The sequence below is a fragment of the Sorex fumeus genome, unplaced genomic scaffold (genome assembly GCF_029834395.1).
Source record: "Sorex fumeus unplaced genomic scaffold, SorFum_2.1 ptg000054l, whole genome shotgun sequence".
Taxonomy (NCBI): Eukaryota; Metazoa; Chordata; class Mammalia; order Eulipotyphla; family Soricidae; genus Sorex; species Sorex fumeus.
The window spans coordinates 6835264-6861971 of record NW_026606111.1 but is presented as its reverse complement, the minus strand read 5'-3'; the positions used below and the strand labels follow the sequence as shown (position 1 = coordinate 6861971).

Here is a 26708-nt window from a genome sequence, read left to right as displayed (position 1 = left end):
TTGTCGAAATAATGAATGTAATCAAAGAAGAGAGAGAGTTAAGTAGAAATCATCTGCCTCACAGGCATCAGGAGGGGTGGGAGGGGGGTATATTGGGGTTCTTGGTGATGAAAAATAATTACTGGTGAAGGAATGGGTGTTTGATAATTGTATGACTGAGACTTAAACCTGAAAGCTTTGTAACTTTTCTCATGGTGATTCAATAAATAAATTTAACAACAACAACAAAAAAGATAAAACAATTTTCACAAATTTTCTTTTATTAAAATATTTTTGATCATCCCTTTGCTATTTAGTGGTAACTAGAAATATCACTTGGTCACTTGTCATCCCGCTGTTCATCGATTTGCTCGAGCAGGCGCCAGTAACATCTCTTTCAGGGTCAGGGGAATGAAATATAAAATATAAAATCAATTATTGTGGGCCTGCTATGGGGGGCAGGCTTGAGGGGTGGTTGGGAACTTGGAGACAATGGTGGAGGGAAGGTGACAGTGGTGGTGGGGTTGGCACTGGAATACTGAATGCCTGTAACAAATAATCATGAATAAGTTTATAAACCACGGTGTTTGAATAAAGTGCAGGGGGAAAGGGACTAAAGAGATAGTACAGTGAGTAGGGTACTTTCTTTGTATGTGGCTGACCCTGGTTCCAACCCCCTGCATCCTGCATGGACCCCTGAGCACTGCCAGTAGTGACACCTGAGCATCACCCGGTATAGCCCCCCCTAAACAAACAAGCATACAAAAAAACAACCAAAAGAAATTTTTTAAGAAAATAATAATAAAACAAAATAAAAATTCTCTCTCTGGCATACCCATGAGTTTCCTAACATGGGTGTTATATTTTTCCTCTAGGTGGAATCTGAACAATAACATTCAAGCAGAAGCAGCTAATGTTTTATGATAACTAGGGTGCTGAGGCATAGTGAGCCAGCCTAAAGCGGATGGGCTGGTGGGGAGAGGAAAGAGAGCTGGATCCGAGGAGGGAAGTGCAACCTGCCTGAGGTCACTTCTCCAATGAAACTGAAATTCTCCCCAAACGGACAGGCCCTGTGGCTCAGGATCTGCACTGGCTTTCAAGGGTTCCCAGAACCAAAAACACTGTTTAGGCGATTGTGACCGAGACCTTTCCCTGACCATAAGGACTTCACTTCCTAGTTCCTTCAGTTCCAAGACTTCTGGGGATGGACACATAGTACAGTGGGAAGGCTCTTGTTTGTACGCACACCATAGGGTCCTCTGAGCTCCCACCAGAAGGGATCCCAGGAAGAGCCAAGAGTAAGTCTTGAGTATTACCAGGTGTAGGGAGAAAGAGCGGGGGTGGAGTGGGGGAAGGAAGGAAGGAAGGAAGGAAGGAAGGAAGGAAGGAAGGAAGGAAGGAAGGAAGGAAGGGAGGGAGGGAGGGAGGGAGGGAAGGGGGAGGGAGGGAGGGAGGGGGAGAGGGAGGGGGAGGGAGGGAGGGAGGAAGGGAAGGAAGGGAAGAAGGAAGGAAGGAGGAAGAAAGGAGAGACAGAGAAGGAAAGGAGAGCAGAAAAGAAAAAAGAAAAGAAAGGACAGGGATGGAAAGGAAGGGAAGGCAAGGGAAGAACAGAAGGGAAGGAAAGGAAAAAGAAAAAACCTACTAAGTCCTTTTAGAGAAAATCTTCCCCCTTTGATATCTGATCCTTCCTGTATCTGGGCATATTCCTCATCCCCCAACATCCTTTAGCTGACATCTGATCACTCTGTGGAGCAAGAATTCTCTGACACTTGATGTCTTCTCTAACTTTCCATCTACCTACCCCCAACCTGTTCCTTGAGCTATAAATCCTCCCTTGTTCTAGTAGTTGGAGCTGAATGCCATTGTTACCCCAAGGCAAGCTCCTTGACACCTCATTAGTCTTCCTCCTGAGTATGACACATCAGAACAATTCTGTCTTCAACAATCACAGGGGGCTGCATGACGCTCCACCAAAATATACTGTCCACACCCTCATGCTCTGAGTCTGAGAATTACCTTCTGGGTATCAAAAGAGGCCTAGGAGACCACCCAGGCATTCCAGTTACAGAGTTTTGGCGAGATGGTTTCCATACACATGCAGACATACACCAGAGGAAACAGTGATGCGAAGATAAGGAAGAACTGAAGCGTATGTCTTCCAGTCCAAAAATATCTGTCCCAGGCAGGAGAGAGAAGCTGAGTGCCAGCTCAGCATGTGGGGACCCCAGGTCCCAACCCCGGCAAACCACTGAGAGCAACCTCTAAATTAGAGCCAGGAGTAGCCCCTGCCCCCAAATCCCCAGATAAAATTTTTACAGGATGGGATCACCAGGGTGATGTTCAGGGACCACGGGGGTGATAGCCCATGGTGCTGGGTAAGGAGCATATAGTGCCAGAGATCAAACTTGGGATCAGTGCTAGACATGTGTGCCACCGCTCAAGCTATCTCCCTCACCCCCATCTCCCTCACCCCCTTATCTCATTTTAGGAAAATGCAACGAAAGAGAGAGATGTCTGAGAACTAGGAGCGCAGAGGGCGTCAACCGTTGCCTGTGCGGGCTGTCCCTCTCTTCAGTGGTCTAAATCTGGGAATCTTTATGCTCTCCACACAGCCACACAAGACTGAGGCCATCAAGGTAGCAAACAAAACTCATTTACTATTTTTTTTTAACCTGGTCACTGGTGTTTAGCACCATTACCTCAGAGGCAGCACAATGAACTGTCAAGTGACCCTTTATAAACAGGAATGACTCAGGCAACCACAAAGGCAAGGAGCTGGCCAAAGCCTTCGGCCTAACTGCCCTTACTCCTTCCACCAACTCCCAGCTCAGTCCCTGTGCAACAGGTGGCTTCTCCCTCTGTCGTCTGGGCTGACTCCAACCCACTTGTCTTCTGTTCTCCAGTCCCTACCCAGAGACCCAGGCTGCATGGGCTATTTTTAGGGCCCTCATTGTCAACACCCACAAACAGGGGAGAGGGCTGAAACCCACACAGCTATCATCTGGAGGCTCTGGGGAAGTCCAGAATCAAGGGGCAGCACGGAGATTCCTCAGCAAGCCCTCGAGGAGAATCCCTCCCCAACAGCACTCTTATTAAAAGTAAGGGGCCGGAGCGACAGTACAGAGGGTAGGGCCTTTGCCTTGCATGCGGCAGACCCAGATTCGATCCTGGGCATCCCTTATCCCGGACTCCCAGCACTGCCAGGAGTGCAGAGCCAGGAGTAACCCCTAAGCATCGCTGGGTGTGACCCCATCCTGTAAAAATTTTATCTGGGGATTTGGGGGCAGGGGCTACTCCTGGCTCTAATTCAGAGGTTGCTCTCAGTGGTTTGCCGGGGTTGGGACCTGGGCTCCCCACATGCTGAGCTGGCACTCAGCTTCTCTCTCCTGCCTGGGACAGATATTTTTGGACTGGAAGACATACGCTTCAGTTCTTCCTTATCTTCGCATCACTGTTTCCTCTGCTATATGTCTGCATGTGTATGGAAACCATCTCACCAAAATTCTGTATCTGGAATGCCTGGGTGGTCTCCTAGGGCTCTTTTGATACCCAGAAGGTAATTCTCAGACTCAGAGCATGAAGGTGTGGACAGTATATTTTGGTGGAGCGTGTGACCCAAAAAGCAAAAAAAAAAAAAAAGTAGGCTGCATTGGGTACATCCTGATACTCCAGGTTGCTTTCCTCATCTCAAAATCTTTCAACAAATCCTATCTTGAAGTCCTCTATTTTGGGGGCTGGTGCAATAGCACAGTGGGTAGGGCGTTTGCCTTGCATGTGGCCGGTACATTTCCAGCATCCCATATGGTCCCCCGAGTACTGCCAGGAGTAATTCCTGAGTACATGAGCCAGGAGTAACCCCTGTGTATCACCGAGTATGACCCAAAAAGAAAAAAAATGAGGAAAAATGCCTAAATAACGACAAAGTATTTGAAAAGGATTTGGCAAAATAAATATAATGCTTTGGTACAATCCTTTAATCGCATTGCTCACAGGGAATAAATATATTAAACAAAACCATAATCCTTTGGAAAAGAAGGCTACAGAATCTCTAAAAGTTCTTGCCTTTAGAAACCCTCACTTCCCTCATCTCTGAGCCCTACTCAAGTCCCCCAAACTTTAAGGGCTTCGAAAAATTCTCAAAAACATTTCTGATCTGGAGAGATTAGTACAGGAGTGATTGCAGCTGACACCAGTTTGATCCCTGAATAGTGCCACCAAGCCCCACCAGGAGTGACCCCCGAGCACAGCCTGTCTTGGCCCCAAACCAAGCAAACAAAAAGAGGGCCTGGGAGGAGGTAAAGGGGCATGTGTTTAATACACCTGACGTCCTGAGTGATTCCTGAGTGCAGAGCCAGGAGTAACCCCTGAGCATCGCCGGGTGTGACCCAAAAAGCAAAAAAAAAAAAAGAAAAGAAAAGAAGTTAGTTCATGGAGTTCATGCCCAATATCCAGCTCGGTAAGGCCCCCTGAGCACCACTGGGTACAGTCCTGGGACGCCCCACTCCCAACAAATATAAATAAATCTTTTTTCTATTTTTTTTTCTTTTTGGGTCACACCCGGTGATTCACAGTGGTTACTCCTGGCTTTACACTCAGGAATTACTCCTGGCGGTGCTCAGGAGACCATATGGGATGCTGGGAATTGAACCCAGGTCGGCGGTGTGCAAGGCAAACGCCCTACCCACTGTGCTCCAGCCCCCAATAAATCTTTTAAAAGCCCTGAATTTCAAATCTTTTTCACATTACCTTTTGGCATAGAAACATCCACAGGCTTATGACCTCCTGTGTTTCCTCTAAATTACCCAGGCCACCTCCTCCACCCCCAATCCTGGCCCTCAGTAGTTAATTGTTATCTGAGCCAATCCTAAAGTATTCTCTTTCCCAGTGATATTTTAATGTTGATCACTGGAACTGTGGAAGACTGAAGACTGTTAAGATTTCAAAGGACAGACTCAGGAATCATAAAATTTTAGCACCAGGCAATGAGAAGACACCGTAAGGAAAATCTTCTCCAGATCCCTCCAAACCATTTGGAGTGGGGAACCAGCTCTCTGGTTGCTTGAAAACGAGCCAGCCCTGGCGACAGACCCATCCATCCCAGGCAGCTGGCATCCTTAATAATGAACAACTTCCTTCTGCTCTGTCAAGAGCAGAGACAAAGACATGATTCAGGGGCACTCAAATTGAATTATGGTCTTTGTTGGAACCGTCCCTCTCCGCCCGAGCTGTCAGCTGCAGCAGCAGCCCCCGAGAGCAGAAAGCTCTCCAGAGTGAAGCCGTTCAAGTGGCCAGACAGTCAGCTGCGAGCTCTGCCTCTGTTCCCAGCCCGGCCTGTGGCTACAAGACCCTGCCAGAGGTGAAGGCCTGGTGGGTTCAGCCTGCACTAGACCTGGCCAGCGAGAGCAAGGCAGCAACATGCTGTCTCCAAGAGAAGGGCAAAGGGCAATGGTCCCCACCAAGCTGACAATCAACACACACCAACAACACCAATAAAACACAATTTCCAAGTTGCAGGTCATGGCCCATGTAGGTCATGAAAATAAGTTAGAGGCTGGAGTGATAGCACAGCGGGTAGGGCGTTTGCCTTGCACGTGGCTGACCCGGGTTCAATTCCCAACATCCCATATGGTGCCCCTAGCACTGCCAGGAGTGATTCCTGAGTGCAGAGCCAGGAGTCACCCCTGAACATCACCGGGTGTAACCCAAAAAGCAAAAAAAAGAAAAGAAAAGAAGTTAGTTCATGGAGTTCATGCCCAATTCAATCAGCATAGTCAATGGGTCAATGACTGAATAAAAAGCAGTACTCCTATATTTAAAAAAAAGAGAGAGAGAAAAGAAAAGAAGTTAGTGGACCACAAGCAGCAATTTCATCCATGAAATAGAGCAGAATAGAAAATAGTACAGTATTTGGAGAGGCCTGGCTCACAGTACAGTGGCTAAGACGCTTGCCTTGCACACAGCTGATCCAGATTCAGTCCCTGGCAAGGTCCCTGAGTACTACCAGGTATGGCACAAAAACAGAAACAAAAAAAAGAAAGAAAATATTAAAGTGTCAGCATGTATCTGGGGATGCAATTTGTCTCTAATGGGTCACTATGCATTCCTTCTTCTTTGGGGCAGGGGGTTGGATTTTGAGCCACACCTGGTGGTACTCAGGGTCTACTCCTGGGTTCATGCTCAGGGGTTGTTCTTGCCATACTCAGAAGACCTTGTGGTGTCAGGGATTTAACTCGGGTTCCCTGAATGTAAAACATGATCACAGTCTATTGGCCCACATTATGCATTTTTCCCCCGGGTGTGTGTGTGTGTGTGTGTGTGTGTGTGTGTGTACGCACAAGTTGGCAGTACTCGGGGCTTACTCCTAGCTTTGTGCTCAAGGATCATTCCTGGCATTGCGTGAAGGACTATATGTGGTGCAGCGGATGAAACCCAGGTTAGCTGCATGTAAGGCAAGCAACTTACACACTACTACCTCTACAGCCCCTACATTAATGGTTGACACAGCACAAAGTTTGAAAGTCATAATTCTGATGAAAAAATAAAGCATGTATTTAACTCCAAGGGAAGAATTAAAATATTGCCTATGTTTCTTTTTAGAATGTTAATAATTTTATTTCATTCTGAGTTTGGGGGCCACATCAAGCAATGCTTGGAGGCTTTTTCCTGTTCGGTGCTCAGGAATTACTCCTGGCAGTTCTCTGGGAGAACCATGCTATGCCAGGGATTAAATCCAGTTGGCCACATGTAAGGCAAATGCCTTCACCTGGTATCCAGCCTGGCCAATTATTATCCTTAAAAGCACTCTGGGGGGCTGGAATGATAGCACAACTGGTAGGGCATTTGCCTTGCATGCGGCCGACCTGGGTTCAATTTCCAGCATCCCATACAGTTCCCTAATCACCAGGAGTAATTCCTGAGTGCATGAGCCAGGAGTGACCCCTGTGCATTGCTGGGTGTGACCCAAAAAGCAAAAAAAAAAAAAAAAATAGCACTCTGGGTTGTATCTACAACCAGGAGAAAAGCCTTGTCTAAGCATAACTCTGGGGACCTTAGAAATATTTTCAGAGATTTGAGAGTATTTCCATTTTCTGTTCTTAATGGAAATCTAAACTGCATATACTCTGCATGATCTGGATGTCGCCCTTATAACACTGTTAGGCCATGTGGTTAAATGCTCATGTCTGAAAGACAGTACAGTAAGTCTATTGCCTTGCTCACAGCAGACCCTAGTTCAATCCCCTTGATCCCTCAGCACCACTAGGAGTGATCTCTGAGCACAGGGAAACAACAACGAAAACAAATGCTTATGTTTGGGGGCTCAAGGATTTGAGAGCTTGGTGGGATGGTGCTTGCCTTGTAGGTATGAGGCCATGGGTCTGATTCCTGACACTGCACCACAATCAGAAAGTGAAGTTCTTTGTGAGTTTAGGAGTGACAACAAAAAATGGGCAATGTCAGGAGCACCACAAGCAGGTACCTGTGGCTGCTGTACCTGAAGAAGGCAGCTCCCAGTCAGCAGCCTAGTGGGGGAGCACAGAAACCAAGGGTGCCATGCTTGGGGAGCACCAAGACTAAGGAAGGGAAGGGAGGTGGAAGGAGAGGGGAGTGATAGGGCAGGGATGGAGAGGCTGGGGAGAAAAGGGAGGGAAAGGAAGGGAAATGGTCATGTGTGCATTCGTTTTTATCAGCAAACACAGGCGGATGACTTGCTGAGACCAAAACCCAATAAGCCATGCTCGAACTAGCAACACTGCCCCAGAGAGAGGGGCAAGACAGTCTGGGTCCTGGCAAGCCATACGGAGGGGTCTCGGCCAGTCTCAACAGAGAGCACAGCAGGGAGAACTGGCGGCACCGGAATCTGGGTCTCCACACCAAGCTCCAAGGCAGGCAGCAAATCTCTGACCCTGGGCTCTGCTTCTCCAACTTGCAACACATTCTCCCATTCAGAGTGAAAGTAAAGGCAACTGGATATGATTCTGCATTAACACGGAAGAGACTGACTTAATGTTATCCAAATCATCAGCTCGTCTTAGGCGCAATCTTGTTTCTGAAGATTTCCTCCCCAGTAGATCTAGAAGGTAAACTGGGTTGGAAGTGAGACAGCATGAGAACTACACGCAAGGGCTACACACATGCAAATGGTTCTCAGTGGAGAGCAAAGCTGAAGCACAAAAAATGCCAAATCACCCATCTCCCCATTAATGATTTATCATTAATGGAGAAGTGGGAGATGGCATTTTAGTCTGAACTACCAAGAAAAGCTGGTGACATCCTCCCTGGAAGGAAATTCAGCACATGCATCCACAGCTCAGAAAGGAACAGCTTTGGGGGTCAGAAAGGATATAATTGAAAAACCGTCTAATACCAAGGAAAAAACGGGTTAGCAGAGATGACAAAGTCACAGAATGATGCTGATGACGTGATCATATCCTGCAGACACTTTATGCAAAGCTCTGTTCTAGGTGTCGACCTTTATTGATTCTCAAAATATACCAGTGCAGTAGGTATGATCCTCCAGAGTTTACCAAAGCACAAAGGAGTTAGATAACTTGAAGAGGACCAGAGGCTGGAGAGATAACACAGGGTTTAAGACACTGGCCTTGCATGTGGTCAACCGTGGTTTTGTTCCTGAAACCACATATGGTTCCCTAAGCAGTGCCAGGAGTGACCTTTGAGCACAGAGCCAAGAGGAGTAAGCCATGAGCACAAAGGGTTGGGGGAAGGAGCAGGATGAAGCTCAGTGGTAGAGTACATGCTCCCTACATTGGATAGCCCCCGCCCTCCCCACAAACATTCACACACATTAAATGGTCCAGCTAAAAGGCAGGACGTAGGTAGGGCTAAATGCAGAGCTCACTCTCAGGTCTCTACTATGTGGTACTATCCTTCCAAAGGATCCAGTACTCGTGTAGTGCTGCTTAATGCCTAGGCTAGAGAGGAAACGTGCTCAGTGCTAGAGCTTAGGTGTCCTTGAGTGAGCTACTGGGTTCATTGCCATTGTTGTCGTCGTACTTGTCATCATCATCATCATCATCATCATCATCATCATCATCATCATGAAATCCCAAGTAATCTTACCCTTTAGTTATCAAGAGTTGCATTTATAGGACTAGAGAGATGGCTTGAAAAGGCTGGAGCATGTGCTTTGCTTTCAGGGGCCCAGGGTCGATCCCTGGCACCACATGGTCCCTCGGCACTTCTAGGAGTCGCCCCTCTAGCACTGCATGAGGAGTAAACTCCTGCGTATGGCTCAGTGCGGCCCAAAACCAACAATAAAGAAAAGAATGACATCCATATATAAAACATTCCATGAAATTTCTGGTGCAGGTTAATAACTGCTCTTATGCCAAGAGAAGTTTTCTTATGGGACTTTGATTCAATAACACTGAAGCATGGATCAATTCAATCACACCAAACTCAGATTCAGACTCCCAAGGAATCTCATCCCCTCTGCCTCCTCTCAGGCTCAGAGGCCTTCTCTGGGCTGGGTCCAGTCTCACAGGGCAGCACCTGCCTCCACGACCCTCTGCCTGCAGGACACCCCCCCAACACACACACACACATTAAATTATCCAATTAAAAGGCAGGGCTTAGGACTGAATGCACAGCTGCTGTGACCCTGTTTCTTTCCTCCGAGGAAAGGACATGCAGGAAAACTCAAAACCAAGCACAAAGTCAAGAGCAGCTCAGCACCCGCTTTGCACTGGATCAGGAAACACCCCAAGGGAATGACCGGGTCTGACCTCCCTCCACACAACAAGGGTCAGTGGTGAGACACAGACACTGAGGGGGACTGTTCAAGATTGGGTGTTAAATGCTTCCAGTGCTCCATGGATAAACACTTGAGAGACAGAGAGATGGAAAGCTGGGAGAAATGCACTGATCCCTGCCCTGACACTTTTCCAGACCTCTCTGGCACTGAGGACAGGCCATTTCTTCACAGAACTGGGAGCAGCTGTCCACTGAATAGATACTCCAATTCATTTAGCATCTGAAGTCTTCAACCATGAGTGCCTGTTACACACTTTGTCATTTAAAATGTTTCCCTTGCAGGGCCTGAGGCTCCAAAAGGTAGGGCACTTGCTTTGCATGGAGTTGAATCCTGGGGACTCCATATAGTCCCCCGAGTTCCACCAGGAGTGATCCCTGAGCGCAGGCAGAGCCAAGAGTAAGTCCTGAACACTGACAGTGTGACTCAAATCCCAAATAAGTAAATTAAAACAAAATAAATAAACAAAATGTTCCCCTTGGGGCTGGAGTGACAGCACAGGGGTTAAGGCACTTGCCCTACCTGAGCCCTGTTCAATCCCCCACACAGCAAATGGTTCCCCAGCATCACCTGAAGTGATCCCTGAGCGCAGAGCCAAGTACGAACCCTGAACACTGCCAGGTGGGCCCCGCAAGCCAAAATGAATAAATAAAATGTTCCCCATCAACAATTTCAAATGTAGGTAGAGGGAACACTATCATCCTTTTATGGCAACCACTGACCAGATCATCACTGAGGCCCAGAGACAGGACCTCAGGTCCAAGGCCACTGAGTGAGCTAGAGCCCAAGTCTCAGGATCCAAAGGTTTGTGTTCTCTCCCCTGTACCCTGTTTCCCCCAGTGATGCTTGTTAGAGCAGAAAACACTTCAAATGGGCTTCACGGGGCCAGACAATAGTACAGTAGGTAGGGCACTTGCTTTGCATGTAGCTGGCCCAGGTTCGGTCCCCAGGCATTTCAGATGGTTTCCTGAGCTCCACCATCAGTGATCTCTGAACGCAGAGCCAGGAGTTAGCCCTCAGCACCACCTGATATGACCCCAAAGGAACCAAACCAAACCAACAAACAGCAACAACAAAACAAACACAATAGAGCAAAAAAAAACGGTCAACTAAGAAGACAAATCAATATTCAACACTGAAAGAAGCCTTGTGTAGGAGGGACAGAGAGACAGTACGGCAGGCAGGTGCTGGCCTTGCATGTGGCCCACCCAGGTCCAGTCCCCAGCACCATATGTGGTCTTCCTGAGCACTTTGGGATGCGGGTCCCAAAGAAACCAAAACCAGATACATTGTGTAGCAAATTCATACAGCAAAGAAAGAATATACAGAGGTATGTGGGAACAGAAATAGCAGGAAGGAGAGAAGGAGAGGGGAGGGGAGGGGAGAGATCAGGACATTGACATGTAGCTCTGCAAGCAGTCGGCAGCATTGAGTGGAATAGTTTCTACCAAATAAAACCTTTTTATCCTTTCTTTCTTTCTTTCTTTCTTTCTTTCTTTCTTTCTTTCTCTCTTTCTTTTTTGCAGCATTAGGAATCCAGTCCAGGGCTCATACATGCAAGATAAGAGCTCTACTGTAGGGGCTGAAGAGATAGTACAGAGGATAGGGCATTTGTCTTGCACATGGCAGACCAGGGTTCGATCCCCAGCAACCCATACGATCTCCCAATCAATGCCAGGAGTAATTCCTGAGTGCAGAGCCAGGAGTAACCCTTGAACATCACCGAGTGTGACCCAAAAAGCCAAAAAATAAAAATAAAAGCTCTACTGCCAAGTCACATCCCCAGCCCTCAAACCAGCCCTTGGTTTTCAAAAACCAAGATTGTCTGAACTTGCACTTAAAATAACTCCTTACTAGTTCTGAAAGGATTTGTAACAAAATCATCCCCAAACAGGACACATACAGGACCAGCAGACCGCTCAAAGGGCTGAGCGCTGCTTTGCATGCAGGAGGCCTGATTTGCAGCATCACATGGTCCCCAGAGCACTGTGGGACCAACCCTCAAGCACAGAGGAAGGAGTAGTGCGAAGCACCATAGGCTGTGGGCCCAAATGGAAACAAATACCAAAACCAAAGTACATTCCCCATACCTTTCCACCTGTGAAAAGATCACCGTTGCCACCGCCTTTACAGTTCACATGACAAACTGAGGAAGCTAAGCCTTACAAAAACTTTTCTCTTGAGATTTCAGAGAGAAAAATCCATTTTCCAGCATATCATTCTTCAATGATGGGTTATTCATGACTCTTCTAATGGGCTATAATTTTTCCTTCACTTCTCCAACATGTAAAGCACACAGCAGATCATTCTTTTATGAGTTACACAATTGACTCTATCACTCCGGGGAACAGAGAGAGGAAGGAAGATAGGGGAGGTTAGAGGGGTGAGAGAAGAGGGGAAAAAAAAGGCTAAAAATAAACTGGTCCTACAATTCAGGTGAAATTCAAAACATTAATTTGAACCAAGGATCAAATCTTGTACTTCTATACACATAAATGTGGGCTAATCTGATCCTGTGCCTCTCCTCAAGTCACATCAAATAATCCCCCGGTTCTGTCACTGGTTCACAAAGGTTTCAAGGGCCCGCGCATCCAACCCAGTGCCTTCCAGGGAGACCACTCCCGACCCCCCCCCCCCCCCAACAAGTGATGGAAGAACTTTCCAGTCCACGCATTCCAAACGGGAATACTCTTCCAGCAGCACTGATTTGGGGGCTTACCTCTGCCGCTCAGATGCGTGCTTCTTCACAAAGGCAAAGCAACAGCCTTCCAGACTAGCTTTGTGTGCGTGGAGGCAGATGCAGAAGCAGCCAGGGGACTGCCTCGACTCCCGCCCCCCAACCCCGACCATTTACATGTCAATGGTCAGAGTAAAGCTCCGCTCCTTGGACCCTCCGGGGCAGTCCTCACTCCCTGGGATCAGCCAGACCCCAGCTTTGTCCCTCCCCCACTCTCCACCTAGCCTGAGTCTGCCGGCTGCTGGCAGGCTTTGGCAAACTCGTTAGAAGGGATTTGTCACCCTCTTCAGAGTCCAGAGCCTAAGTAAATACATCAGCAATTGTCAGGCAGGCTTTTCAAATTATACAGACACCATGCTGAGAGAGATGAATGTTTTAGATAAGACCCAACAGAATCAGAATTCCAAAGGAGGTCTGGGTGGAACAAATGAACAGAAAGGAAAGATTTGAGAGAGAGAGAGAGAGAGACAGAGAGAGAGAGACAGAGACAGAGACAGAGACAGAGACAGAGAGAGGCAGAGAGAGAAGAGACAGAGAGAGACAGAGAGGGAGAGACAGAGAGGGAGAGACAGAGATAGAGTTTCTTTCTCTTAGGTGCAAAAACCAACTGCTCCCAGGTTTTTGCAGGTTGATGAATTAATCTGAGATGATGGTTTGATGTGGGTGCCAAACACAAATTCAAAAACAAATGAGCAGGGCTGGAGCGATAGCACAGCGGGTAGGGCGGCTGCCTTGAACGCGGCTGAGCCAGCCGGGTTTGATTCCAAGCATCCCATATGGTCACCGGAGCTCCGCCAGGAGTAATTCCTGAGTGCAGAGCCAGGAGTAACCCCTGTGCATCGCCGGGTGTGACCCAAAAAGAAAAAAAAGCAACTTTAGGGGCTGGAGGGATAGTACAACAGATAGGGCTCTTACCTTGTACGTGAATGACCCAGGTTCGATCCTGGGCATCACATGGTTCCCTGAGACCTGCCATGAATGGTCCCTGAGCACAGAGCCAGCAGTAAGCCCTGAGCACTGCCAGGTGTGGCCCCCAAAGAACCAAGTGAACAATTTTAGGGTTCTTATGAGAAAGACAGTGTGGTGAGTAAGGGGGGTGGGCTCAGGCAGAGATTGCCTGTGCTCTATTGTACACAGACGTGTGGGCAACCAAAAAGTCTAGAAATCCCACTCTGTGAGGGAGGAAAGATGGGGGTTGGGGGCGGAGAATAGCCATCTTTGGCAGGGGACAAAGAGCAGATTTATTGAGGGGGCCTCAGATGCAGAACAGAGGACTGACAGGATTGACAGGGCTAGAGCGAGCCTCTCGGCACAAGCTGGGGAGAATCTGTGGGCAGGAAGTGTTCCCACGGGACAGGGGGGCACTCGGAGGGCACCCGCACAGAGGGGAGGGCAGAGGGTCCTTTCCATTCTGCCCTGGTGGCCAGCCAGATGCCTATCCCTGGCAGCTACTAGGAGATCACCTAAATGTGGCATCTTAGGATTTTCAGAACCACAAACAAATTCGAATAAAATACCGATTCCAAAACCTGACTGAATCTGCATCATATAGCGAGGAAAGGTTTAAAGCAAAATGAAGTCTCTCTTGCAGTGCTCAAAAATGGTTACGAGCATTAGTCATTTTCCATAATTACAAAACGCAGACCGTGACCTGCTTATTATGACTTGAAAATGGCAAGGTTGGCTCCCTGGATTCCGCTCCCTTCAATTGCTTTTCCTTTTTGCTCTCTCTCCATTTCTCTAAAAGCTGCTGATCGAATCTGAGTCACTTACAGCACTTACATTAGCAAAGTGTTTTATGGTCAATTGAATTTTATGAATATTTCATAGGGCAGAATCTCACTGCTGGTGTAGGAGTCAGAAGCAGAGGAAGAGAGAATGTTCTAGGGAGTGTTCCTCCTGTGCGTCTGCAGGGGGGTCCCCGCTGCTTCCATCTCAAGAAGGGAAATGGCCAAATTCTTTCCACCCTGGGAAACATAACACAGGCGTTCCTCTGCCTGTGTGGCAGTCTGAGAACTGCTTGGTTTTACACTGCCTCTGGCACCGTTCTGCATACAAGGTGATGTGACTTCAAGTGTCCTCGGATAGAAAACACTGGGGCTGGAGAGACAGTACAGTGGGTAAAGCACTTGCCTGGCACACATGTGGCCAGCCTGGGTTCTCTCCCCAACACCCAGGAGTAATCCCTGAGTGCAGAGTCAGGAGTAAGCCTTGAGCATAGCCAGGAATGGTCCCCAAATGAAAACAAATAAAAAATAAAAGATACCACCTCCTCCACCAGTAATAACCTTATTGCCTAATAGTATGATTGTAAACAGCTATAGATATTCTTGTTTTTCCAATGCTAATAGAGGAAATGCACAAGATATATGTACAGACACTTCTGACGTGTTGTCCTTCAAGTAAAATTATACCAATTTATATCTCTTCCGCACAGCAAAGCCTGGCAAGCTACTCATGAAGTATTCGATATGCCAAACACAGTAACAAGTTTCACAACAAAGACGTTACTGGGCACACTTGAGCAAATCAATGAACAATGCGAGGACAGCTACAATGCTACATAACTCTAATATACAAATTACATATTAATTAAATATACCAATTATATTCCCAACACCACCAGTTTTCGTACCTGCCAATTCTACCGTAACAATTTATTATTATGAATATAATCAATCTTCATACGATTTTATCTTTGAGAACCTGTTGGGGGGAGTGGAAATCTCATTCCCCATTTTTTCACTTTGCACTGCATTTATTGTTAGTGGAGTTGAGCGCCACCACACTCTCTAACTGCTAGACAAACATCAGTGATCTGGCCTAAGTTACAAGCCACGATTGCTTACCTTTGTGGAGTAGGAATAAGGAAAATTTAACCATATTATATGCTTTTTATACTGCTTGACAATTAATTTTATACCTTTTTCTCTCCTGATTTCTAACATAAAGATTTTTTATTTATTTATTTTGGTTTTGGGTCACATCCAGCAATGCTCATGAGTTATCCCTGGTTCTACACTTAGGAATTATTCCTGGCAGTGCTCAGGGGACCATATGGGACACCAGGGATTGAACCTGGGTCAGCCATGTGCAAGGCAAACACCCTACTATTGCTCCAGCCCATCTACCACAAATGTTTAAAAGAGGAACTTGAGAGATAATTTGGGGTTAGGATGTCTGTGCTGCATCCAGGCAACCCTGGTTTGATTCCTGGTACCATCATGATCCACCAAGCATTACCAAAGCATTACCAAAGGCTTGGAGCATGGTGTGGCCCTGGAGACCCTGAGCACTGATTCAGAGGTAGCTGAGTAGCAAATGGCCCAAGTATTCCCCAGCATCACAGGCCTGCCGAGCACCGCATCCTCAGACCTTGGCATTGAATCATCAGAAGGTGACCCCAGCTTTCCTGACCACCTGTGGGATGCCAAAATAACCCCACAAAATCAGTCAGTGAGTACATTAAAAATATTGCATGGTGGGCCAGAGAGACAGTAAAGCAAGTGGGGCACTTGCCTTGCATATGGCTAACTTGGGTTTGAGCCCTGGCACCCCATAAGGTCCCTACTTCTGGATGTGACCCAGAGGAAGGAAGGAAGGAAGGAAGGGAGGGAGGGAGGGAGGGAGGGAGGGAGGGAGGGAGGGAGGAAGAGGAGGAGAAGGAGGGAGGGAGGGAGGGAGGGAGGAAGGGAGGGAGGGAGGGAGGGAGGGAAGGAGGGAGGGAGGGAGGGAAAGAAGGAGGAAGGAAGAGGAGGAGAAGGAGGGAGGGAGGGAGGGAGGAAGGAAGGAAGGAAGGAAGGAAGGAAGGAAGGAAGGAAGGAAGGAAGGAAGGAAGCATTATACATTACACAGAACCAGAGAGCTGAAAGGGTTGGATAAGTGCTTGAGGCCTAAATTCAATCCCTGACATCATTATGCCCATCCACCCACCCCAGTACTACCCTCACTACATCATTGGGCTTGAGCCTTGAATCTCAGCCACTCCCAGGCCAAGTATCACCAGGAGTGGTCCCAGGCCCCAAACCCCACTGTGGAAACCCTCCAAAATAACTGTTAACCAAGTATGGTCAATAATAACACTCAACATTATATACATTTTAAATGACCAGTGGAAACATCTTCAGAAATAGGACATAGTAAGAGTTCTATGGAAGAAGTAAGAGGGACCAGAGAAATACTATAGGAGTCAAGCCACTTGATTTGTATCCAGCTGATTGGGTTTGATCCCCATCACCACATGGTCTCCATTACCACCAGTGATAACTCTTTTAATTTATTTTATTAGTTTTTTTTTTTTGTTGTTGTTGTTGCTTTGTAGTTTAATTTTTAAATTATTATTATTAGTGAAACACCATGAGGTACAGTTGTAGACTCACAAATTTTTGTGCTTGGGTTTCAATTATACAATGATCAAATACCCATCCCCCCACCAGTGCTCATTTCCCACCACCACGGATCCCAGTATCCCTCCCACCCCCCATCCCCCCTTCCCACCCTGCCTCTGTGGCAGGGCATTCGCTTTTGTTCTCTCTCTCCTTTTGGGTTTGCAAAAGAGGCATTGAGTGGCAAACATGTTCAGTCCATAGTCTACTTTCAACATGCATCTCCCCTCCTGGGAGGATCCTCCAAACACCCTTTATTTGGTGCTCCCTTCTATATCTGAGCTGTCTTTTCCCCTAGCATGTGTGGCTGGCCTCCAAGCCATGGAGTAAACCTCCTAGTACTAATCTTGGCTATTCTTGGGTGTTAGTCTCCTATTTTGTTACTTTATGTCCCCCAGATGAATGCAATCTTTCTACATCTATCCCTCTCTTTCTGACTCATTTCGCTTAGCATGATACTTTCCATGTAGTACCACTTGTATGTAAATTTCATGACTTCATCTTTTCAAACAGCTACATAGTACTCCATTGTGTAGATGTACCAAAGTTTCTTTAACCAGTCATCTGTTCTTGGATACTCAGGTTTTTTCCAGATTCTGGCCATTGTAAAGAGTGCTGCAATGAACACACAAGTGCAGATGTCACTTCGACTATACTTTTTTGCCTCTCTGGGATATAGTCCCAGGAGTGGTATTGCTGGGTCAAATGGGAGCTCAATTTCTAATTTTTGGAGAATTGTCCATAGTGTTTTCCAAAAGGGCTGAACCAGTCGGCATTCCCATCAGCAGTGAAGGAGAGTCCCTTTCTCGCCACATCTGCGCCAGCACCGGTTGCTTTTGTTCTTTTGGATGTGGGCCAGTCTCTGTGGTGTGAGATGATATCTCATTGTGGTTTTGATCTGCTTCTCCCTGATGATAAACTATTTTATTGGTTTTGGGGCCACACTCAGTGAGTGCTCAGGATTTACCCCTGACTGCACTCTGTACTCAGGGATTAATCCTAGCAGTGCTCAGGGGATCACATGGGGTGCTGGGGATCAAACTCAGGTCTGCTGCATAAGACAAATGCCCTACCCACTCTACTGTTATTCAGGGGCCCCTATCAGTGATTACTCTTTCATTTTGTTTTGTTTTATTTTAGGGCCACCCGCCAGTGATGCTTAGGGCTTACACCTGGTTTGGCACTCAGGAATCATTTCTGGTGATGCTCAGAGGACCATATGGTCACCTTTATGGGATCGAACCTGGCAAGTGCCCTATACACTATATTATCTCTCTAACTCTTGAACACAGTGCCAGGAATAGCCTTAGAGCATACCAGCTATGGTCCCAAAACAGAAACCAAATAAAAACCAAAAAGAGCTAAAATAAGAAAACACACACTAGGGGTCCAAGTGATAATAGCATGGGTAGGGTACTTGTCTTGCACTTGGCCAACTTGGGTTCAATCTCCAGTACCCCATATGGTCCTAAGATTTACCAGGAGTAATCCCTGAGCACAGAAGTAGGATGAACTCTAAGCACTGCTGGGTATGGTCAAAAAACAAAACAATAAAGGAAGCACACACTAATTATTCTAACATTGCAAAATACATGGCAATTTACAACAAAAAAAAATCTACTAAGAATAGGATTATGCATTATTTTTATAAGATTCTTTAAATATAATTATGTTTTATTTTTAAAATATTTTCAAGGATCAAAGCGATAATAGAGTGGGTAGAATACTTGCCTTGTACACAGCCAACCTAGGTTGGATCCCCGACATCCCATAGTGTTCCCTGAACTCCACCAGATGTGATTCCTGAGTGCAGAACCAGGAGTGAGCCCTGAACAAAGCTGGGTGTGACTAAACCCTTCCCCTCACACACACAAAAAATTCTCAGAATATCTGTAAATTGTTCTACACTGTCTAAAATAGCATATGACTCTTCAAGCTTCAACTTGAATTAAAAGTGGCTGGCAGGTCTTTAGGCATGTCTGTGTCCCCTCCCACAAGACCACAGAACCTCGTGACAACTTAGTGCCATCTCACTCGGACAATGGTGAGTCACAAGCACACAGACACCACCTTTCTGGAAAGTGATCTCGCAGCACTTGCTAAACCTAGACAGTCACTCTTTTGGAGTCACATCCAGCAGTGCTTATGGGTTACTTCTGGCTCTGCACTTTAGAAATTAATCCTAGTGGGGTTCAGAGGACTATATGGGGTAACAGAGATTGAACCTAGGTCAGTGGTGTACAAGGCAAGAACCCATCCTGCTATAGGCCCAAGTGTCAGTTTTTTTTTTTGCTTTTTTTTGCATCACACCCAGTGATGCTCAGGCGTTACTCCTGGCTCTACACTCAGGAATTACTCCTGGTGTTGGTCGGGGAACCATATGGGGTGCCAGAGATCGAATCTGGGTTGGCCACATGCAAGGCAAACGCCCTCCCAGCTGTACTGTCGCTCTGGCTCCCAACATTGACTCTTTTTGACAGAGTATTTCCACATCTGGGGAATCTGTCCTAGAAAAACAATTGAGCACATGTACAAAAGTAAAGATAACCAGTGACAAAGAGCTCTTATATCCAGGGTGGCCCTTTCCTGGGAGGTGATGATGAGTTCATTTAGGACAGCCATGGGAGTCAGACATAGAATCATGACTAAAGGAAACCTCCTGCTGCTTCAATTTGCTGCCAGTTTATCTATTCCTTTGATGTCTTTCTTTATTTTTGGCAATTGACCCAAAACAAGAGTGCCAATTCAACTGCACGAGCTCCAATCATATGCAAGCCAGTACGGATGCCAACAGACAGCTCTGGCTGAATTGAGAAGATTTTCCTTTTAGCTCCCATATTCACGAACAGAACGTAGAGTTTAGTGGCCCTTAATTTTAAAACAGTCATGGGATTAAGGATACGCTCTATTCTTCCCCACCCTCACCACCCCCGACCCCCACCTCCGCTTCAACAGGAAATAGCCAGGGCTCTGGGTGTATGTATGCTCCTTGGGTTAATTTTCTAAATAATTCGTGTTTCTCTGCATCAATGCATATTGACATCGTCTGGGGATTGTTGCTTTTCTTCAATTTACAAAGAGAACAAATTTCTCAGTTCAGATTAATTCTCTTTATACTGTAAGTATTGAAATCCTGATTGGGCCATGAATACAGCTTAAATCACATTTCCTCAGAACTGTAAAGGAGTCAAAATAGGGCCACGGACAATGGCTGAAGAGAGAAGGCACTTGCCTTGCTTGCAGCAGGCCTGATTCAATCCCTGATGCCACATGGTTTCCCCAAGCACAGAGTCCAGAGTACCCCCCCCCCCCGTCCAATACTGTAGTATATGTCTCACATCAAAAACCAAAACAAAATCACAAGTAGTTTCAAGTTAAAGTGACATTAACTTTAAATGAAAGTTGAGAGAAAACAAGCTTCTTTTTAGTCTATTAGTTGAAAGCAAATGACCCTGTTCTATTAGGTCAATATTTTCATGATGGGGGCTCAAGATGGCACAAGTGAAAAATTCCTAAAAGGAATTGTCTTCTGGGAGCAGCTGATACTCCCTGATTATCTTTTTTCGTTTGGGTTTTTTTTTTTTTGAGGGCCACACCCAGCTGTGTTCAGGGCTTACTCCCGACTCTGCACTCAGGAATTACTCCTGGCTGTACTCAAGGGACCACACGAAGGTGCCAAGGATCAAACATAGGTCTGCCACATGTAAGTCCTACTCATTGTACTATACCTCTGGCCCACTCCCTAATTATCTTGAAGGACCCTGACCACCCAAATAGCCCATCCTCAAGACCAGCAAAATGAACTCTCTCCTGGATGCTCCCTTTGATCTCATCGGGTTCTAATGGCACACATTCTGTCATCAGACACCCTCGGGAATCTGGACCGAGGCCAGAGAGAGCTCCAGCAGCTCTGCATCCAGGAGGCTCAGGATCTCTGCCACTGCCACCCTTGGTCTCCCTTCACTCCCCAGCACAGAGCAGGGGGTAGCCTCTAAGAATCAATGTGCTACCCAATGTAGTCCCCCATCACCTCTCCCCCCACCCAAAAAAAACCACAAAACACAAAAATCTCAAACAACAACAACAACAACAACAAAAAGCTATTCTCTTTCATTAAGAATAAAAAGTTCTGGGTAGGACCAGAGAGATAGTACAGTAGGTAGGGCACTTGCCTTGCACATGATTGACTCAGATTTGGTCCCCAGCACCCCAGAATGTTCCCGGAGCCAAAGTCATATATGCTTGGTGTGTGTGAGTCACCCAGAGGCTTTTTGGAAGGCTTTCCTGCTCATTAGCAAAGTCTGCTGAGGCTTGTATGCAAAGTAAAGAAGGCGAAAGGGGAGACTCACATGGCCTCCAGACGCCATCGGGGAAACAGAAAATGTTTTGTTTGCTTTTTAAATTCTCAAATGTGTTTGAAGGTACAAGTGAAGTCTCAAGTCATGTTCTATGTAAATTCACTTCAGGTACAGACTTCACAAAAATACATGCCTCGTGCCCAAACTCGAAGGCTACCTAGAAGACTGAGGTCCCTGGCACGCAATGCTTTGAGAGTTCTCTGTGTGTGAACGTGGAGCAGTCACATGACCCACACAGGGTGAGTCCTTGGAATCCTCTTCAGAGGCAGAGAAGCACAGATCATGATGGTTCTGTTCTTTCTACGAACCCCACCTTTCAAGTCATCCAGAGACTAAGAAGTATGAATTCAGATCTCAAATCACAAAAATCTGTAGGGTTTCCATTTTGACTTAGGGTCTATTCACAAAGGAGGCCCTGATCAATACATGGCATAAACACTGAGACTGAGCTTAAAAATCAAAAACATTGTTCAGTAAAAGTTAAGGGCTTATGAGAACAGATGACTGGTTAAAGAAACGTTGGTATATCTACACAATGGAATATTATGCAGCTGTTAGGAAAGATGAAGTCATGAAATTTGCTTATACTAAGTGGATGGATATGGAGAGTATCATGCTAAGTGAAATGAGTCAGAAAGAGGGGGACAGAAATAGAAGGACTGCACTCATTTGTGGAATATAAAATAACATAATATGAGACTGACACCCAAGGATAGTAGAGATAAGGGCCAGGAATATTTTTCATAGTTGGAAGCCTGCCTCATGAGCTGGGGGAGAAGGCAGCTGGAATAGAGAAGGGATAACTAAGTCAGTGATGGTTGGAGGGATCGTTTGGGTTGGGGGATGTGTACTGAAGTAGATAAAGGACCAAACGTGGTAACCTCTCAGTATCTATATTGCAAACCATAATGCCCAAAAGTAGAGAGAGAGAGTATGGGGCAAATTGTCTGCCATGGAGGCAGGGGGAGGGTTCAGGTGGGGGGGGCATGCTGGAGACATTGGTGGTGGAAAATGTGCAGTGGTGGAGGGATGGATGTTTGATCATTGTATGAATGAAACTCAAACATGAACGTTTTGTAACTGTATCTCACAGTGATTCAATTTTAAAAAAATCCCATAAAAAGAAAAGTTAAGGGCTTGAAGTAATCATAGGCTTGAAGTAATCATAGGCATAATCATAGGCCCTAGGATTCATAATACCTAATAAGAATGAGTGAAGTACATTCCACCCACAAACATAGGCTGTAGGGGCTGGAGCGATAGCACAGCAGATAGGGCATTTGCCTTGCATGGGACAACTTGAGTTCGATTCCCAGCATCCCATATGGTTCCCCGAGCACTGCCAGGAGTAATTCCTGAGTGCATGAACCAGGAGTAACTCTTGTGCCTCACCGGTTGTGACACCCCCCCCCAAAAAAAAAACCAAACATAGGCTGTAAATCAAACTCTGCAAACCATAAATAACTCACCAACAAGTATTTGGTGTTCTGGTTCTTCCAAAGGAGAACAAAAGAGTCTCCTATTGTGTCTACAAATATATTTTGCATTTATGTTGCAAATATCCACTGACTTAACTTTCTCTGTTAGAGATCTCATGGGTTATGTCCAATCATCCATGAACAACTGGTTTCAGAGTATTAGGTTCAATAATACATTGATGCCAGCATTGCAACATGTGTTCATTAAACCACATTCAGTAAACCACATTAAACCACATCCCACTGGTGGGATGCGCCGGGTCCAGTTGTTTAAGTTGCTGAAACTTTCCTCCTTGGGGCAAAAGAATCTTAAGTTAACCAACAGTCCTTCTATATCAGGTCTCTCACTAATCAACAGCTTTCAAGATGAATACTTTTTAAAATGTGCAAAAGAAACTCACAGGTGGTTTGGAGAAATAGTGTAGAGAGAGGGCATTTGCCGTGCATGCAACTGTGACCACAGTGGTTTGAACCTGGCACCGCATGTGGTTCCCTGAGCACTGTCAGATGTGGCCCTCACCAAAGAACCAGCAGTGTTCCTTGAGCACAGAGACAGGTGAGGCTCCTGAGCACTGCAGGGTATGGTCCTTCTTGTGTCCCCTCCAACAAAACAGAAAAGAAAAGAAATACAAGAACTGAAAAGTGCATTCAAGATTACTTTATGCTTAAATAACAAAGCAATAAAGATATAAGATCTTCTTTGTCAAACTGAATATAAAATATTAAATAATAATAGAAATTCCTAGAGGGAAATTTGGCGATATACATCAAAAGCATAAATACTTTTAAACCCATAAATTCTATTTCCCATCAAGAAAAGTGACATTAAGCACAAGAATAAAACACATCAAAATGTTTGTTGAAACATTAAATGTAAAAGTGAAAAACTAGAAGTCATCTAAAGCATCAATAATATAGAATAATTTCTGGAGCCAGAGCGATAGTACAACGAGTAGGACACTTGCCTTGCCTATGGCCAAACCGAGTTCAATCACCAGCATCCCATATGGTCCCCCAAGCCCTGTCAGGAGTGATTTCAGAGTGCAGAGCCAGGTGTAGCCCCAAACCAGATAAACAAACAAAAAAAAAGACAAGGGATCTTTGCAGTGCAATCAGGAAGGCAGGTGGTAAAAGTGGAGTTATCACCTTTCTCACCAAACGCACTCTGTTTTTCCACAGGTGTGGGGACACCCACCTGAGGAAGGAGGAGGAGCAGTAAGCTTGAGGGACAGGAAACTGAACCCAGAACATGTGTTCTGCCTCTTGGGGCACATCTCTGGCCCCCAACAAGTTGTCTCTTTGGGTTTAAAAAGTTTTTTTCATTGTTTTTTTAAGCCACACTGATGATGTTCAGGGCTTACTCCTGGCTCTGAGCTCAGGGATACAGTCCCTAGCTCAGGGATCTAATTCCTATAGGGACTTAAAACCCATATGCAATGCCAGGATTGACCCCAGGTCAGCTGCATACAATGCAAGGCCCTACCCATAGTCCCATGGATCCAGTCCTAAATTTTTAATTCAGGAAATTTTTTAAATTATTTTTTAAATTTTTAAAATTATTATTATTATTTTGCTTTTTGGGTTATATCTTGTTATGCTCAGGGGTTATTCCTGATTCTGCACTCAGAAATTACTCCTGGCAGTGCTCAGGGGACCATATGGGATGCCAGGGTTTGATATCAAACCCTGATCAGCAGTGCAAGGCAAATTCCATACCCATTTTTTTGTTTTGTTTTGTTTTGTTTTTCTTTTGGGGTCACACCTGGAGATGCACAGGAGTTACTCCTGGCTCTGCACTCGGGAAGCACTCCTGGCGGTGCTCGGGAGGCTATATGGGATCCTGGGAATTGAACCTGGGTCAGCTGCGTGCAAGGCAAATGCCCTACCCACTGTGCTATTGCTCCAGTCCTAAAAAGCAGTGTTTTTTGGTTTTGGGTTTTTTTTGGGGGGGGGGTCACACCCAGTGATGCACAGGAGTTATTCCTGGTTCTGTACTCAGGATTACTCCTCACGGCACTTGGAGAACCATATGGGATGCTGGGAATCCAACCCAGGTTGGCCTCATGCAAGACAAATGCCCTACCAGCTGTACTATCACTCTAGCCGCCTTACCCATTAGACTATTGCTCCAGGCCCTAATTCAGATAATTTTTAACATCATCTATTTCTTTCTCTATCACTATTGTGCTCTATCACTCTAACAGATATAAACAGAAAATGTTATTAAAATCTCATGTTGCAATTGGTAATTTTTCCTGCCCTCTTCCCAGGCCACTACAATTCCCTGAGAAAATCTGGGAGCTTTTTTATTTGTTTGTCTGCTTGTTTGTTTGTGGGGGGGTGGTTAGTTTGGTGGGTTTTATTTTTCAGTGGTGGTGGGGTGTTGGCCAATACCCCAACGGTGCCCAAGGCTTACTTCTGGCTCTGTTCTCAAGGATTAGTCCCAGCAGGGATCAGCAGATCATATGTGGTGCCGGGGATCAAAACCATGTCAGCTATATACAAGACAAATGCATTACCCCCATACTATCTCTCAGGCCCCAAGAATTTATTTTCAGCTCCTGAGAACCAAGGTAGGTTCCATACAAATAACCCCTTGAAGGTCTGTGCAGACACACTAAAATTGAGCTCTCCAGTGTATAACAAAAATATTTCTACTTCTGACCCAGAAATGGACCTACAGATTATAGACAATGACCTTTGGCAGGAGTGGCAAAAAATACACAAGAGGAGGAATATTATCTTCAATAAATGGTACTGGGTAAACTGTCCCCATGAAGAAAATTGAACTCTTACCTTACACCATATCAAACAACATCTCAAAATGGATTAAAGATGTTGGGGTTGGAAAGATAGTACAGGGGTTAAGGTGTTTACCTTGCATGCATATATAAGAAGAAATAAACAGTTATCCCCCCTAAGGAAGTTGTCAAGTAGTTTTAGATGGAAGCAATGTTCAGTTCTTGGAAAGGTTATTAAAGCACAAAAGACTCTTGACAGGACTCTGGTGTGCCACCTTTGAATAGGCAACAAGATCTTTTCCTGTGTATCATGTGACATCCTTGCGCTGGCCTCCACACAAAAGCCTGACAGATGTAAGTGCTTGTAGATAACACGCTGAGCCATCCAGGAGCACCGAGATTTCTGTAGGAGTGCACAGATGATCAAATTGCAAGGAACTAAGAAAACATTTGCTGTACCTTGGAGGAAAAAAAATGTTACCGATCAGTCTACAGCAAGCTTCAGCCATCTGTTGTTGGAAAATTGGACACTTGATCAGGCTAAAAAGAAGTGAAGTTCCTGCTGGTGGAAATAGGATTTAGACTACTAGATAAAATATCACCACGTGTGATGAAATTATCCTATTAAAGAACAATGACAGCTTTTAACTTCAGAGACTGGTGCTAGTTCTCCTCAGTTACAGTTCATAGAGGAGTAGTTTATTCTGTTATCTCAGACTTATTAAAGGCAAGCCACTGAGAGGCTGTAGCCTTGTATCGAACTGATGAGTCACATATTTGCAGCACACAATCAGGTATGGTACATTACAGATACACATGACTGTCTCTTGGTTTTGCAAGAGGGAACCTCACAAATTAAGGACATTAGTTAGCACAAGCTCCTTCAATAATATTTATCAAAAAAAAAAAGCTCACCTCCAATAGCCAATAGCCAAAGCAACTATGAGCTGAAAGTATCACACTACTTTATTTAGTAACATCCACAGAGCACTGTCAGTTGTAACCCTGGCACCCCTGAAGCACTTCAGGGTCTGAGCACTGAATCCTCAGGCATTCACTCTCAAAGAAAGCACCACCAGGAGCAGTCCCAGGCCCTCAGCACACTAGACGTGGCCCCCTAATACAAAGCTACCTCAAAGGTACAGTAATCAAAGCAGCATCTTACTGGCATGAAAACAGCAATAACCAATCAAACAGAGCCCAGAAATGGACCCACACATCATAGACAATGACCTTTGGCAGGAGTGGCAAAAAATACACA

The 26708-nt window shown here is 45.8% G+C and overlaps 1 protein-coding gene across 5 annotated transcripts in view; it reads right to left on the bottom strand.

Moving 5' to 3' along the window:
• The window catches only part of ANKRD6 (ankyrin repeat domain 6), a 190383-nt gene that overhangs the window by 134076 nt on the left and 29599 nt on the right, over positions 1-26708 (bottom strand). The window contains exon 1 of one of the 5 annotated variants that reach the window (XM_056125347.1): positions 12468-12564. The exons of the other annotated variants lie outside the window; for them this stretch is intronic. The gene's annotated coding sequence lies outside the window, so the exon portion shown is untranslated. Of the gene's footprint in view, positions 1-12467; positions 12565-26708 lie in introns of those variants that run through there. 5 annotated transcript variants of the gene reach the window in all.